A 16,620-nucleotide genomic window follows, 5' to 3' on the forward strand; every position below is an offset into this window, starting at 1 on the left:
TGGCTCACTGGAAGTTAAACACCTCCCTTCTGGAGATACAAGACTTCCAAGAGAAGCTAATAGAATTAATTCAAAAAGCACTAGTGGGGGCGGTTACCGGGAGTGAGTGGTGGGTAGGTCTAAAAGCCAAAATTAGGACCTTCTCCGTCAAGTATGCCCAGCGCCTCACACTAGATAAGGCCAAGATGAAGAAGAAGCTAGAGCAGAAACTAGCCTAGGCTACGGAGGAAGGTGATAGGGTTAGTTAGGAACTAGCTAAGCAGGACCTTCTGCGTGAGAATAGCGAGCGTTATGAAGGCCAAGTAGTCAGAGCTAGACTTAGAAAGGTAGGCAATGAAGCAGTCAACTCCAACACTAACGCGCCGTGAGGTTTCTAGGCGTGGCTCGGACAAGTACATTGCAAAGGTAAGACATCCGGATGGATGCACCCTGGAATCGACTCTGAGATCTGCGAGGGGTTTCAAGAACATTTCGAGGAGCATTTTACGCAGCAGCCCGATCTTCCAGTCCTTGAGTTTAGCAACTATTTGGCTGACTCTCCCCGCCTCGAGGCGACTAGTTGCAAAGGCCGGGAGGTTTTTACTGTGCTGAAGCAGCTTAGCTGTGACAGATCGCCGGGGCTCGATGGTCTGCCATACGAACTGTATTTGAATCTGTCGCCCATGTTTCTGCCTCTTCTGATGGATGTGTTCAACCATTGGTTTGCTCAGAGATCCATCCCGGGGCAAGTCACCAAGGGAGTGATCACATTGCTGAGGAAAGGTGATGGGCATGGTGGGGAAGAGTTAGACGATTACAGGCCCATAACTCTGCTAAACACAGAGTTGAAGATTTTGGCCAAAGTCCTATCGAATCGGCTGCAAGTTATCGGCGAGATTCAGAACAACTTGCACCTGATCCGCACGATCCTAGAGGGAGAGATAGATGACGACACGGAAGCTGTGCTGATCAACTTAGATCAGTCCAAAGCTTTCGATAGGGTCGACCATCATTTCTTGGCATCTGTCTTAGAGGCTGCCGGTTTTAAACCGGACTTCTGCAAGTGGATCTCCGTGATGTATCGACAGCCCACAGCTGTCGTGCAAGTCAACAAAAAGCACTCGAAACCCTTTGTTATCTCTCGGTCGGTTCGTCAGGGTTGTCCACTGTCGTCCCTGCTCTATGTCCTGGTTTTGGAGCCTCTGTTCCGCAAGCTGAGACGTGGGGAGGCAAGGTATCCGCGTTCACCGATGATGTCATGGTCTTTGTGTCGAGCTTCAGAGACATCGAGATCGTGTCGGAGGCGCTCGCTCAGTACGAAAGAATTACAGGGACGAAGATAAACCGCAGCAAGTCGGTAGGACTGCGGTTGGGCGCCTGGAGTGGCAACGCCAACCTTCCGGCGCCCTTCAGCTGGATGGATGGCCCGGTTCGGATCCTCGGCGTGTGGTTCGGACCGGGTCTCCAGCTTGACAAAAATTGGTTGGAGGTACGGTCAAAGGTGGAGGCTGCAGTCAATTCGTGGCTTCCTAGGAAACTTTCCTTAAAGGGTAGAGCTGAGGCGTGCGCCACTTACGTCTTTCCTCTCATCCTTTACCGACTGGCCATACTTCCCCTGCCTGCACAACAATTAACAGCTCTTTTCGAACTCTTTTCCTCGCTTTTTTGGGACAGAGGAAGACACTGGGTGAGCAGATAGGTCTGTATTCAACATCCATGTGAGGGAGGCTTGGGAATGCCGGACTTGAAGTGTCATCGAGACGCTGAGAGGCTGGCCTTCCTGAACCACTATATGCAAGATGACCAACCGTGGCACCCCGTGATTACTGCCGCCTTCTCTGACCTCGTTCTCGACCCTTCTATCGAGAGCTGTCACAGGCCGCATGGAGAATCTGCCTACATGAAAGAGTGCTGAGCCACGCTAAACCGACTACCAAGGTCCAGCAACCTTGTGACTGCTACCCGTAGGGAACTCCACAGGGATCTAGTGAAGGGGGCCGCCGACGACCCGCTATGCACACGTTTGGGTTAGCAGCAGAGTGAGATCTGCTCTGCGTGGAGCTGGGTGCCAGGTTTGAGTCATCTGAACAATTCGGAGTTCTCTCTGACCTGGCGATTGGCCCGAAATGCACTTCCACTCAACAACATACAATGCAGTTCCGGGTTTTTGGAGTTGCCTGATTGTCCCCGTTGTGGGACAACGGCCGTAGAAACGACTGATCATGCTTTCTTCGATTGCTGCAAACTCCGCCGGTACTGGTTGTATGTCAGCGAGGTGACGGCTCACATCGATCCTGAGCATCCTCGCCCAATTACCGTATCCATTACCGTATCCAATGTCGTGGACAACGTGAGGCCGCCATGGGACCGAGAAAGACAAATGGTCAATGTTACGATCCTGGCCGTGGTGAGAATGGTGATTTGGATGTCATGTCTGCAAGGTTGTCAGGGGGGGGGGGTCTTTTTTCTGATCAGGATCTAATCGCTTTCTTTAAACACCAACTACGGGTGAAGATCAGGTGATAGAAGAAGGCTGCATCGCGCGGCATTTGACAGAAGATGGATACATGTAGCAAGTCTGTGTGTACGAAGAGAAGCAAAATTTGAATACGTGTTCCCCGCCTAGATATGGAACGCGCAGTTCCATAAAGTAAAATTAAACAAGTAGCCTCTCAGCTAGCTGAGTGCGTGTTCCATCCCTCCCCGATTAGGGAGCCTCCAAGATCTCCACCCCCTCCTTACAATTTTTGTTTTCACCCCCTCTAAATTTCACCCATCTTGGAGAGAAAGAAATACAAACTAACCCCCATTCCTTACCCACAAGATTTTCTTTTCTCCATTCACCCCCATCTAGAGGGCATCCCCACTTAGAGACTGACCAGCAGAAGTGAGGTTTCTTTTACAAACCTAGTGGAACGGGCAGTCTATCAACTAGACAGGGTTGGGAGGGTCCTACTAATCATCTTTTGTTTTTTCTCCTCCCCCCCCGCCCTCAACACAAATGAATTATTGTACCATTTTTATTGTTATCGTTTTTTTGTTTTTACACGTCAATAAAAAATGTTTTAAAAATTGGGAGTTAAGTAGGACGTCCCCCAGTATGAAAGGATGAATGCGGTATTATGGTGAAAAAAGATACTAGCTGGAAGAAGAATTTGTTTAGTTCTGGAGTGACAAGGATGACCAACAATCCCCACAATCCCCCCTTTTGAGTTGGCCATGTGCCTATGTTTTTTGTTCATTGTTGATTTTCAATGTATTTTTAACATGAATAAAGGATTTAATATCTCAAAGTGTAGTATCTGTTCCGACAGATACTGCAAGCAAACACCATATGTGGGGGCAACCCCACATAAGACCTTGGTCAATGTAGGGGCAACCCTTCATACCAATTGTCACTATCCAGCTCCTCTACTCCCCGGGGAGCTGGTCCCCATTTTCCCTTCACTCCTCACATTAAAAATCGGCCTTGTGCCTAATTTGCTCGGTGGGGGAGCAAATAAATACCCTTTTCTTGACCTTTTGGCCAAAATCAATGCGTAGTATCTGTTCCGGCAGATACTGCAAGCAAAGACCATATGTGGGGGGAACCTCACATATAAGACATTCAATTCATCCTTAAGTTCATTAAAGTCATTCTAAGTCATTTACTTTTTATTTATTTAAGTCATTTCAGCCCATTTTTCGGTCATTTTAGTTTATCTTTAAGAATTTCATGTCAATCCTACATTCACGCATACATTCATTCATTACACAAGAGCACTTGACTAATGGCTATCGGCCTTGTTTTTATTTGTAATCTTAGTAAAAATGTATTCTTGTTTAAACAAAAAACACTTTTTAAGTTATGGTTTTCAGTAGTAAAAAAAAAAAAAAAATTTTTTTTTAAATGAATGAATTTATTTTTGCTTTTTTTATGACAATAAAAAAAAAAAAAAAGAAATTAATTTTTACAGGAACATTATGAAAAAAAAACCCCTAAAATCAGTATTAATGAATTCGAAATAACTCGAAAAATTTCTCGAACTACCGACATTATCATTGAATTAAGCAGTGTTTATTTAATATTTTCACACAAAAAAATAATTGCAAAAAAATATTTCTACTTATTTTTTTTAGATTACATTTTTCGCATAATTTTCATATGTAAGATTCTAATATTTTCCTTGCTTGAATGAATGTGAAATTTTCGGCATAACAATTTTTATATAATCTTGGAAAAAAATTTTTCTTAAAATTTAAAGGCAATAATGTAGAAAAATAAATTTAAAAAAATGGTAAAAAATTATACAAAAGTTCACGATAGGAATGTACCGATGTACAGCTGGGGGGGGGGACAAAAAACAAAACAAAACAAAAAAAAACAGCACTTCCTCCATCCCTTTAATTATTTGAAGTCATTTTCAGACAGTCTTGACTTTCTGACATTTTGGGGTTTCGTAGAATCGATACTTGGACGATATTTCGTTTGTTGTGATTCTGCAAAGCCAGAATCTCTCACTTTGGGGGGGGGGGGCTAATTAAGCTAATTTTTTTGTACAAACAAGGTGTTTTGTTTTTTTTAGTTATTTAATTCAATATCTTAGGACTTGACTAATTATCTTTGAAATAGACCTAGAAAACTAATATTTATCTTTCAAAGGATTTTTACAATTAATTTATTTCAGTTAAAAATTTAGCTGAATTTGTCAGCTTCCGAATGTCGCTATGAAAACATTTTTCATAATAACTTTTTTTACGTGTAAAAATATTTTTTCCCTTTAATCTTTCAAATACAATCAAAATATAGTCAGGAACCTACAAAAAAAAAAAAAAAAAAAAAAATTATGATAAACCGGCTTTCAGAACCATGCCCCCTTATTTTTATTTTTTTCCTCCGTCATTATTGCCTGTACCTAGTAAATACTGTTTCTGCTTAAAACAACATATTTAAAAGAATCGATTTGTCGACTTTTTAACAAGCACTGAAATTATTTACGGTGTCCATTTGCTTCTTTTTCAGATTGGGTTATCTTGAACTTTTCAGCTTTAAGATAGTTGCCATTGAAATATTATGTTAGATAATCGTAGATTGTTGCTGAAAAGTTTGAATAATATATATATATATATATATATATATATATATATATATATATATATATATATATATATATATATATATAAACCTAGAAGGTTTTAGTAGTCTTACTTTATCCTCATCTAATCCAGCTATTTTCGCATTCTAGCAAAATATAGAAATAGATGTTTGCTACAAGATCCGGGTTACACACCAACACGTTTGGCATGAGGCCAATACTAAAATAAACCAGAGATGATTTAATTCAGTGATTATTATTAACACATGCATCCAGGGTCACTAATTGATTATGCCCCCCCCCCTCAACCATCACATATCAAAATATTTAATTATAATAGTAAGACTAACACATTAAAAAAAAAAAAAAAAAAAAAAAAAAAAAAACAAGTTAAACTTATATTTTGCATATTAGATGTGCAAATGCGACGTGTTTCGGGCGCTTTCTGCACCTTCGTCAGGCTTTTTTTTTTCTTTTTTTTTTGGCTGTGAATGAGGCATCCTACCACAGGATAGAGTTTAAAATGGGAAGTCCACTCCTACCATCAAAAAAGGGGGGGGGCGGTACTTTGAACGTGTATAAAAACAACCTGCCGGAATTCCCTAGTGAGGGCTCAGTCAACACTTATCCTTACCTCCAGAAAAAAAAAAGGGAGGGGTAACGCTTGGGAAGATGACCTGCAAATGAATACTTTAATCATCCTAGCTTGACCGCCGGGAACAAAACTAATAGTTCCTATTTATTGCCTCCCCATGAGAACAGAGTCAGAGAAAAGGTCGCTTTCTTTTTTTTTTCTTTGTTTTTAGTCACTTGCAAGTGACTCTATAAGTCACTCCATCGGTTGGTCGGTCTGTCGGTAACACTTTTGTGCTTGGCCTTTTTGGTTAAGATCAAAGGTCTGTTGTTAATAGATGCTGTTCTTAGTTTTTTAAGCTTTTCTTGGCAAAGATCAAAGTGTAGTATCTGTTCCGGCAGATGCTGCAAGCTATGACTAGCAAAGACCAGATGTGGGGGCAACCCCACATGCCTGACCTTTAACCAGCTCCCATTTCCCACCTCTCGGGAGCTGGTCCCCTTTTTCCCTTCCCCCTCCCTTCACTCCTCACATTAAAAATCGGCCTTGTGCCTAATTTGCTCGGTGGGGGAGCAAATAAATACCATCTGTTCCGGCAGATACTGCAAGCAAAGACCATATGTGGGGGGGAAACCCCACATATAAGACCTTGGTCAATGTAGGGGCAACCCTACTTGGGCCAGCTGGCAAATCACTATCCAGCTCCCATTTCCCACCTCTCGGAGCTGGTCCCCTTTTCCCTTCCCCCTCCCTTCACTCCCCACATTAAAAATCTGCATTGTGCCTAATTTGCTCGGTGGGGGAGCAAATAAATACCGCTTTTTTTGGCCAAGATCAAAGTGTAGTATCTGTTCCGACAGATACTACAAGCAAAAACCATATGTGGGGGGAAACGCCACATATAAGACCTTGGTCAATGTAGGGGCAACCCTTCATACCAATTATCACTATCCAGCTACCCTACTCCCGGGGAGTTGGTCCCCATTTCCCCTTCACTCTGCACATTAAAAATCGGCCTTGTGCCTAATTTGCTCGGTGAGGGAGCAAATAAATACTGCTTTTCTTGGCCTTTTGGCCAAGATCAAAAGTGTAGTATCTGTTCTTACTACATGCTGTACTTATATTTGTAACTTTGTGATATGGGGATATCACTTTTCTGTATTAATTTAATGTAAAATGATCACACACTTTACAACCAGTCAGTCTCAAAGCCATTCAAGTCATTCTCCAGATCATTCAAGTTGTTTTTGAAGGATTCCAGTTATTTTTTTAAGCATTCAAGTCATCCTTAAGTCATTTACATTTTTATTTATTTAAGTCGTTTCAACCCATTTTTCGGTCGTTTTAGTTTATCTTTAAGAATTTCATGTCAATCCTACATTCACGCATCCATTCACTACACGAGAGCACTCGACTAATGACTATCGGCCTTGCTTTATTATGCGAGGAAAATCCAGCTCTCAAAAAAAAAAAGAAAAAAAAAAGCACTTTAGATTAGAAGAAAATATCCAAAATTGCTCTAGTCTAGAAAGATTTCTTCCTCACTGACCGAGGGGCAGAAAAAATCAAGTGTACAGAAGAGACATTACATTTTGCCCCTGACCCAAGCTCTGGACTCCCAAAATCAACAGAGATTAGACCATTCCTGTAATGACCTGGTCCCTGTTGATTGTGGTGTAATGCTGGTTCTCTAGTGCAACTCTAGGAGGTCCATCCTCCATGGCTTTACCTTCCCTCTTTAAGAAGGGGGGTTAGTTGATTGCTAATCGCCTGGGGTGCTCTTACCAGGGAATGCCGACAGGGTTGTCCAGGCACGTTTTGGAGATCAGTGTCCCTCCTCCTTGCTGACTTCTCCATCTCACTTTCCAACTCTGGTGCCACAATTCTTGCAGTGGGAGAGAACTAAATACCTCCTAGCTAAAGCGTTTCACTTATAAAAGAACGTGTTTCTTTAACGGTATTATATAACAAAGTTACGCTAACACTTGGAAAAATGAAAAGATATACACACATCGGATGATAGGGTCACTTATGATACTAAAATTCTGGTTGGCCTACTTTCAGTCTCGAGAGACAACGGACCCCCACCAATCCCCAGTAGGAGTGCTTGCGTGGGTCTTCTATAGCGAAGCAAGTGTCGCATCTCTTGGTATTACACCTCATCTTTTTGTCTTTCGCCAGTGAAGGCATTTTTTAACTAAGAGTTCCCCTTTTTGGGGAGCTGGATTCTTTCAATGGCTAACTCTGCCCTTGTGGGAAGGCAAGTAAATGAGAAAAACAACACCTCTCTTCTTGAACCGGCATTGCTATTGTCCTATAACAAGCAAAAGAAAGAGAGAGAGAGAGAGAGAGACTGATGTTATTCGAAGTTTTTTTGTTTTGTTTTGTTTTTTTAAGGCTGCACTGCACAACCCTAGCTTGAGTCTATTTTACTGTATTATTCAATCCATAGCTGGAGGGAAACTAATACAGTAGCCACAACTGTGTGTAGAGGAGGGTGGCATCTATTATATATAGGGCCTGTGTGTTTGTATGTCCAACTGAAAGTCAAAAAGTACAAAACAAACACCCACAAAAGTTGGTATATTCTTGATGTGTAACTCTGGATGATTAAAAAAAAAATTATTCTGAGAGTTAGCTGAATCAGGTTTTTTTTTTTTTTTTTTTTTTATTACATTTTCACCCCAAACAAGGCAAATTGCCACTTTGGTGTAGGGGGCTACTATCAGGGGCAACAACTACTGGGGTACTGTGTAGGGATTTGGGCAGCAAGGTGTCGGTTCACGTTACACTTGAACTTCTACACGTCAGTACTGTTGGGGAAGCAGGGACCTGGAATGGAATTCCAGAGTCTTGCGGTTCTGGGGAAGAAACTATTGGAGTAAAAAGATCTTTTACATCTAGGGACCTCTACAGTGTGGGGGTGGGATCTAGTAGCCTGTCGGGTTTGTCGAGGGTGCTCGCGTCGTGGGGGCACAAGTGATTGCAGTTCGTCAGAGCATTCACCACTAAAATACTTGTAGAAAAGGCAGAGGGATGCAACATTTCGTCGATGGGACAGAGGCTGAAGCTTAGATGCCAGTTCAGGGCCTATCAGGTTTGCGACTCTCTTTTGAACCTTGTCAAGGAGCGAGAGACTAGTAGCAGATGCACCAGCCCAGATGTGGCAGCAATACTCCATACATGGGCGAATGGTGGCCTTATAGAGGTACAGGATACTTTCGGGTGTTAGTAGTTTTCTAGCACGGTAGAGAGAGCCTACCTTTTGTTGGGGGGGGGGGCGTTTTTCCAGTGTTATGTATTAAACTGGAAAGAAAATGCTGACTAATTATATAAAGAAGAGTTTTATACATGTCCAACTAGAGAGCAATGAGCTGGGCGGGGGAGAAAGGTGGGGAGAGATAGAGAGGAAGGGAGACAAAAGTTTTAATAGAAGTACAACATACTTTTACACGCTCCTGACAATGCCGATTAGTCCTACTAGTCCAATCATATTTAAACTAGTCTGAACTTCAATCTATGGTCCCACTTTGCCAAACTTTTATAAAAAAGACACCGTCTACCTACAACCACTATCAAAAAATTCACTTTACCTGTGCCTAAATCTAAACACATTGTAAGAAATTTCTTTCTCCACGCACCCAATTTCCTCCCTACAGATAGCAAATGAAATTCCACAAACAAAGCCATACCTTTAAAACTCAAATTTTATTCACAATGTATCAGAAATTAAAGTTCTTTGGTCACGGTAAGTCCTTTGCAAAAACATTGACTGAATTTGCTATCCATACGCATGGAGCCTTTAGTTTGATTCCTCTGTGGGAATGTTAGTTCGGGTTTCCTATTAGAAGGATCGATGTTGTACATGGTGAACACAGTGTGAATGTTGGCACCCAATACGGCATATTTGGGGACCACGTGGTCTCTGGAAGAAATAGGAATAAATTCCTATAATCAAATATATCATGCCGAATACAGTAGAATATCTTTATTGGTTAGAATAAGTTCAGCAATTATGTTGTCTCTGTATTTAGAGAAATGTCCGTAGTTCACCTACTGTTTGGTGTCCAAAAAGGTAAAATCCTGGCACTCTAGACAGAGCGCCAGTGTTGTGAGTCTGCTGTGTTCCTGTGTTCATTCTCAGACTGAAAAAATAATACATGAATACAAATTGGTGCCAAGACAAGATTTGGCGCATTCAAATCAAACCAAAGACAGACCGGTTTACAAAGCATGTAGGCAGCCAAAAACAATATGGCGATTGTACATGGAAAATTTCTCACAACAGATTCCATGACCAAAGCTCCTTTCTTAGAACTGCCGCCTGTAGAATTCTGTTCCGCTGGCCTACTTTCCAACTGGCTACAACATGGTCGTCTTCAAGTATAATGTAAACAAGTTCTTGTTACGCCGGCTCATTAAAATCATCAAATCATACCCAATTTCCACCACTAACTATTACTACATTATGTCTCGGTGACCATTGTACATTAATTAACTCTTATCCTCGAGTGGCCCTCGAGCCTTGATAAGTGGTGATTCACCTGTTAAAAAAAAAAAAAACTACTTCATAATATTTCTTAGCATTAGGACTTACTCAAGTCTTTGGAGCATAAACTCATATAGTTGGTTCTGGGCATCACCAGACTGCTGCTTGCCACAGAGTAGCCATGACAATAGTCTAACGATATGTCGAACCGAAAGTAACGTCTGTAACCATTAGACTTAGACACAAGAAATCCAGTCGTGTTGACAGTCTATGGCTTTGATGACGGCGATGCTAGTGATGCTGATAATGGGTTTCTGACTATTTCTCACATAACTGATGATGATAGCTGGCTGGAAAGAAGGACACAGGGGGGGGGTAGTAAGTAATAGAAGTCACTTAGATGTTACCCGGCTCTTCCACCCCCTTCTTTGCTATTATTAAAGTCTCTTCATCCTTCATCCACTTTTCTCTTTACCATCTGATAATGATGCTACTGACATCAATTCTTATCCTTCTTAGTAGTAATCAGAATTGTTACACACGCAATAAGTTTTTTTTTTTTTTTTTTCATATGAAGAAAAAGAAAGATTTGGAAGGACACAATGATTTCTATTTTTAACACTCAGTTGATGTGTGTGTGTGTGTGTGTGTTTCCATGAAACTGAAGGCATCGATAGAAAATCAAACCATTGTATAATGTCAATTAAAAAGAAATCTCTTGCAGAAGTAACAGTGCTCAATTACTTGTACAAGAGTTGATCTTTCATCTATACCTACGGTTTCACGAAAACACACACAAACACACATTAGCAGCAATAACCGGTTCGGATTTGGGACGGAATGAGAAACCCGATGTTAATTTGCGTCCAGCCCATAAACACCGGCGATCACGCATATTAACTTACTCGGGTCATTGCTTGTTGTCTACGTCATGACACGTCATATAGTCAATTTGGCGACCCCGCACGTTCTAGGATTTCTTATTCGTTTTATTTTCGCACAAATTTTTGATTAAAAAAAAGAAAAAAAAAAAAAAAAAAGGTTTTTAAGTATAATAAATATTCATAAACCGATTTTGGTGCGATCGCCATAGCATCATATTAGCTTTTTCATTCTTTAAAAATTTGGTATTTTTTTACGACCTGCCCCAGCGTAGTAAGAACGGCTTTCGGAATAAACACCCAGCCTCATGTTAAGAACGGCTTTCGGGGTTGGGGGTACTCCGAAAACCGTTCTTAACATGGGAGGTTGGGGTGTTTTTAATACGTTGGGGCACGTCGTAAAAATTTACCTAAAATTTATTACATTCAAGTTTGGGGATGTGGTTCAAGGATGGATTTGGTATTATTTGGATCGTGAGGGGGGGGGGTAATAAAAAAATCAGTATATATTAAATTCTTCGATGTATACCCGGCGATTCCTGAAAATCAATGAAGATGCACTAAGCCAGTTTATAGGACTTTCTATTCAACAGTTTTTTGTAATCCCCTTTAAATTTCAAAAGGGTAATTAAAATGGCCGAGTGGTTGACTTATTTACGCAGAAATCGAAATGCATTCGGTGGATTGAACTTCATAATTTTTTTTCAAATGAGTTTATGAGGCTTATTGCATTTTGGATTTCGTTAAATATTCGATCATTTTTTTTTTAATGTGCAAATAGGGGCGAGAAATACACATACAGACGCGGGAAGTAGTCACACATTTTTGTTTAAAGGATGAAATAATTTATTAATTAAAAATTGTAAAATTTTAATCATAAACAAAAAATTTGAAAAATATCGATAGTCTGACGAAATAACAGGCGAAATAAAAATGAAAGAAAGTAAAGTCTCCCAGGCAACGTCGGTTATTGTACAGCTGGTTTAGAATAAAAGGCAAAAGTTGTAATTTTAGGAAAGCCTTTCTTAAAATCCGATTGAAAAACAAATGCTAACCTGGAGTTAAATTAATTAATCATATTTTATCAACTTCAGTTTTGTTAATCGAAAAAAATCTTTTAAAAATACTGCATTATTTGTTTGTATTTCATTTCCACATCCAAATGGATATTCAGTTTGAAGATTTAATCTTTAATTAGATGATTAGTTCAGATAAAAACAGTTAATTATATCACTTTTTTGTTTCCGTATTAAAAAAAAATGCCTCAAGATTCGTCTACGATTCTGTTAACACGTTGGGATTTGTAATTTATTCAAGTTCCGAAGAAATTCATTCATGAATTTTTTTTTTTTTTTTTCTTTTTTGTAGTCCTGTTATTTTTAGATCACAAAAACTATCAGCGAATATTAAAATAAATAATTCATTTTTAATTATTTCTTTTCTTCGTTTTTTTCTTTTTTCTTTTGTTAGATTTCTCCAAGAATGTTCGGAAAAAAAATCCAAATTTTATGTCTTATTTTTAGTATTTATTTCGAAAACGTGGCTTTTTCTCGTTGGAAAGGAAACGAAAGCTTTCATTTTGAGATAAATGATTTATAAAAATATGGAACTGAATTTACCAAAACAATTAGTTATACTTTTATTTCAATTCTTCAGCTAAGAAAATAATTCACAAAATTGCATTCGTTTGTATTATAATTCCACACACACACACATTGAGCTCTGGTTCGATTGTTTGAATAAGAAAAAAAGTGAGTTTGTAAAGCCAGTTTTTTACTTTTATTTTTAAGTTAAAAAAAATAGTTTTTCGGTTGTTCGCTCCCTCTTCCTGTTATTTTCTCTCTCCGGCTACAGGTTAAAAAGTATTAGTAACTGTAGTGATATTTCCTATTGTTTCTTACGGACCAAATCCACTCCAGTATGTCTTATATAGCTACGTTTTTATTATTATTATTATTATTATTATTATTATTATTATTATTATTACGTTTTAGCGGAGAATGCTTGCATATAGATTGAGAAAGAGTGAGAGTTATAGACTAAAAATTTACTCGTAATTTACTAAAAGATGGAAGGATTTGGTGAGAAAATGTCAAAGTACGGCTAATTAGAATAATTAAAAATGGACGTTCCCGAAATAAACCGATTCGAAACTGAGGAATATTCTAGCATATATTTACTGTGATTTTAAAATCTATTAAAAAAAAGCCTCAGAGAAACAAACGTTGATTAACTCGAATTTAGTATAACAGATACTTCTTCTACGTTATTTTTCTTTCAATTTCGAAAGAATACAAATATACAGAAATTATTTACAAATGTATGTAATATTTTTATTATTTCTCCAGAATTATATCACTTTTTTGTTTCCATAGAAATGTATGCGTTAAGATTCTCCGATCGCTCCAACACGTTTGGGATTTGTTGTAATTTATCCAAGTTTCGAAGAAATTCATTCATGAATTTCTAGACGCATATTTATATATATATATATATATATATATATATATATATATATATAAAATCATACAGGATCTACTTTACCAAGAATATTCTTTAATAAAAATAATTTATTTTAATTTAAAAATAATAAAATTTTCTTGTTTTCCATGCGATTCCTCGAAGAATCCGAAAATAAGGAATTTTTCGTTTTAGAAAACAATTTTTAGGTTTTATTTATTTTTAGAATTTATTACGAAAACGTGGCCTTTCATGTTGAAAAGAATCGGATGAAATTAATTTTTGGATGGATAAATAATTTAGAAAATATGGTTTCATTTAATATTAAAGAAATAAATTAATAGAAATTTAAAAAAAACAAAAAAAAAACGGTAGGCTTAAAGAGGGAGGGTCCACTACTATTTTTGTTTTATAAATAGAAATATTTGTTACATGTAACAGAGATGTCAGAGTACATTTTTAAGATTTAATTAGTTTTGGGTTTTTTTTTTTTGTTTTTTTTTTTTAATTGTAAATGGTGTTTGTATGCTTACCGAAATTTAAAAAATAGTAAGAGAAATTTTGGTGCTAGTGCACTTACTGATCAGCGCTATTTTTTAAATCGTATTTCCAAGTTTAATTAAAGTTTTTTTTTTTTTTTTTTTTTATTCAATTGTAAGGTTAAAGTACAGAATAGGTACAAAACACCCTCCCCATGTTAAGAATGGCTTTTTAAATAATAACGTTATTATTTCAGTACGGATCAATAAACGCACTGTCGCAGTCGCACTAGTACCGAAATTTTTTACGTTCCTGTTTTTGAAAAAGAAAATAAAACGGTCATCTTATAGTAAAATTCCATCTCCAATTTGTTGGGTTTTGTGTTAGAATTTTTTTTTTTTTTTTTTTTTTTTTTTTCGAGTACCCTGAGCAAGTTGTAATCCCAAATAAATAACATCTGATTCAAGACTGGAGTGATTCTATAAAATTACGGAAAACTAAAACCTTGTAATTAAATGATTTGGTAAATTAAAATTTATAATGTATCTTAATATAATGTAATACAATTCAAACTATTTATTTACAAATCCAAAGCATTTTTACCAAATTTTGGTCAACAACGAAATAGAAAGATTTTAAACTACGGATGGACATAATCAGATTATTCTTATATATATATATTAGTATTTAATACTTTAAAAGTTTTAATGCGATTTACATATTTATTCGATTATTAATTCAAAAGAGTAATTAAATATTTGTACAATCTACAAATTATGGAATTGACAAAAAATTTCGGTAACCGAAATCTGAAAATTATGGATGGATAGAATCGGATAATTCTACATAAAAGTAATGATTATTTAATATTTTAGGTCTTTTAAGGCGATTTATACATTTATTGGAAGCTATGCAATCGAAATAGTAACGAGAGGATACTTTATTTCATTTAAAATTTAAAGAATTCGCAAACATTTCGGTAAACATCGAAATAAGAGAAACATTTTAAACTATGCATGGACGGAATTGGATTATTGCACATTTTTTGGTACATTTTTAAAATGATTTAAGTATAGTATTAAGACGGATTAAGAATTGGATAATATGTCGTTTAATCTTAAAATTAAGGAATTAACCAAATATTGGTAAACAACGAAATATTAGAAACATTTAACACTATTAATCGATAGAACCGGATCATTACACATCACTAAAGAAAATAGTTGCTATTTAATATTTTAGCAGTTTTTAAAGCGATTTATGTGTTTATTAGAGTATTAAGACGAATTAGCAATTAAGTAATACGTTGTTTTAATCTTTTTAAAACTACTTTACTGTCCCAACCGTGTAGCAGTTACATACATCGCTAATAAATATACTAAAGCCGGATTGGATCCGGATAATCTAAATCTATCTATCTATATATATATATATATATATATATATATATATAATCCGTTTGTATTTTATCTGACTTATTCCAATCGATAGGGTATTTTTTGTAATTAAGTATTTTTATGAGATCAAATAGGGATTATTTGTAGGTATTTTTCTTTTCGATTTTAATTGAAAAAATACTTAATTAAACCGGCTCTTTAATGGGGGAGGGTCTGATTTACAATAATGTGCGACATTGTTGAGTTTGTTTTTGTTTGTTTTTTTATTTCTTTATGTATTTTTTTTTCAGATTTTTTTTCTCTTTCATTTAAACATGAAAAATAAAATATAAACAAAACCTTTTTCTCTTTCTTATTTCCCCTCGCTACATCCTTCATCAACAACAAGAAAGAAAGAAAACGAAAACACGTCTCGCTTGACTAAACTCCGCATGGACAACAATTCGACTTACCTTTCTTGATGAAACGTAAAACCCGTAAATTGATATCCGAAAATGTTGGTGCGTAAAAAAAAAAAAAAAAAAAAATTGTTTTTATATATACAAAAAAAAAAGACCCCGTTTTTTTTTTTTCTTCCAGATAAGCCCCCAAAAAACCTATCTCTTTTATGCGACAACAACACTCGACTAGTGTTAAGAGATTAGTATTTAAACATCATGGCGGATAGCTTCCAATATGTGGGCATACAATGATGGTTGTTTCAGAACAAAGGCCGCATTTATTATAAACAATTCTTTCAGTCCTTAAATATGAATTTAAAAAAATTAAATTTTATCTTGAGACCCCAAAATTAATCCTATGTCTGATCTGACAACCTTTTAACGGCATCATAATTGCGTGTTGTATCATGTTACCGGTGGGAGGTGACTTCCTGCGGGGAACAGCCACGGATATTTTTCATAAACAAAACTTTGAAGTCTTTGAATGTTTTTTTTTTTTCTCTCTCCAAAAAGTGTAAAATAAATTAAATAACTTTAATTTTTTTAAAAGAAGCATTTTCAGAAATATTTCTCCAAATGGGAAAATTATTTGAAAATATGTAAAAGTATATATATATATGTAAAATATTTGTTGATGAATTTAGAAATTATCAACAAATTTGTATTTCTTTTTTAATTCTAAATTTTTAAAAAATCTTTTCTTTTTTCTTTTTTTTTTTTTTAACTCAGAATTCTTTCTTTATAGAATTGAAAACAAAGATTGAAAAAAGTTGTTTAAACGATTTGTCAAAAAAAAAAAAGAAAAAGAAAGAAAATTGAAAATCGGTATTGATTTTTAAATTATT

General features: G+C 36.6%; 1 protein-coding gene and 1 pseudogene across 4 annotated transcripts in view; one reads left to right on the top strand and one right to left on the bottom strand.

Annotated features, from left to right (window-relative positions):
- Positions 1-16,182, bottom strand: part of LOC145260408 (rho family-interacting cell polarization regulator 2-like) — a 589,420-nt gene extending 573,238 nt beyond the window's left edge. For 2 of the 4 annotated variants that reach the window (XM_080118386.1, XM_080118384.1), the window contains exon 1: positions 15,788-15,996. The gene's annotated coding sequence lies outside the window, so the exon portion shown is untranslated. Of the gene's footprint in view, positions 1-15,787 lie in introns of all 4 variants that reach the window. The other 2 variants (XM_080118387.1, XM_080118385.1) reach the window with 2 other exon arrangements.
- On the top strand, positions 6,682-6,819 carry LOC145260835 (U2 spliceosomal RNA; annotated as a pseudogene).
- Positions 16,183-16,620: the final 438 nt, after the last annotated feature.

The sequence above is a fragment of the Euprymna scolopes genome, chromosome 36 (assembly GCF_053919585.1).
Source record: "Euprymna scolopes isolate OS-2025 chromosome 36, ASM5391958v1, whole genome shotgun sequence".
Taxonomy (NCBI): Eukaryota; Metazoa; Mollusca; class Cephalopoda; order Sepiida; family Sepiolidae; genus Euprymna; species Euprymna scolopes.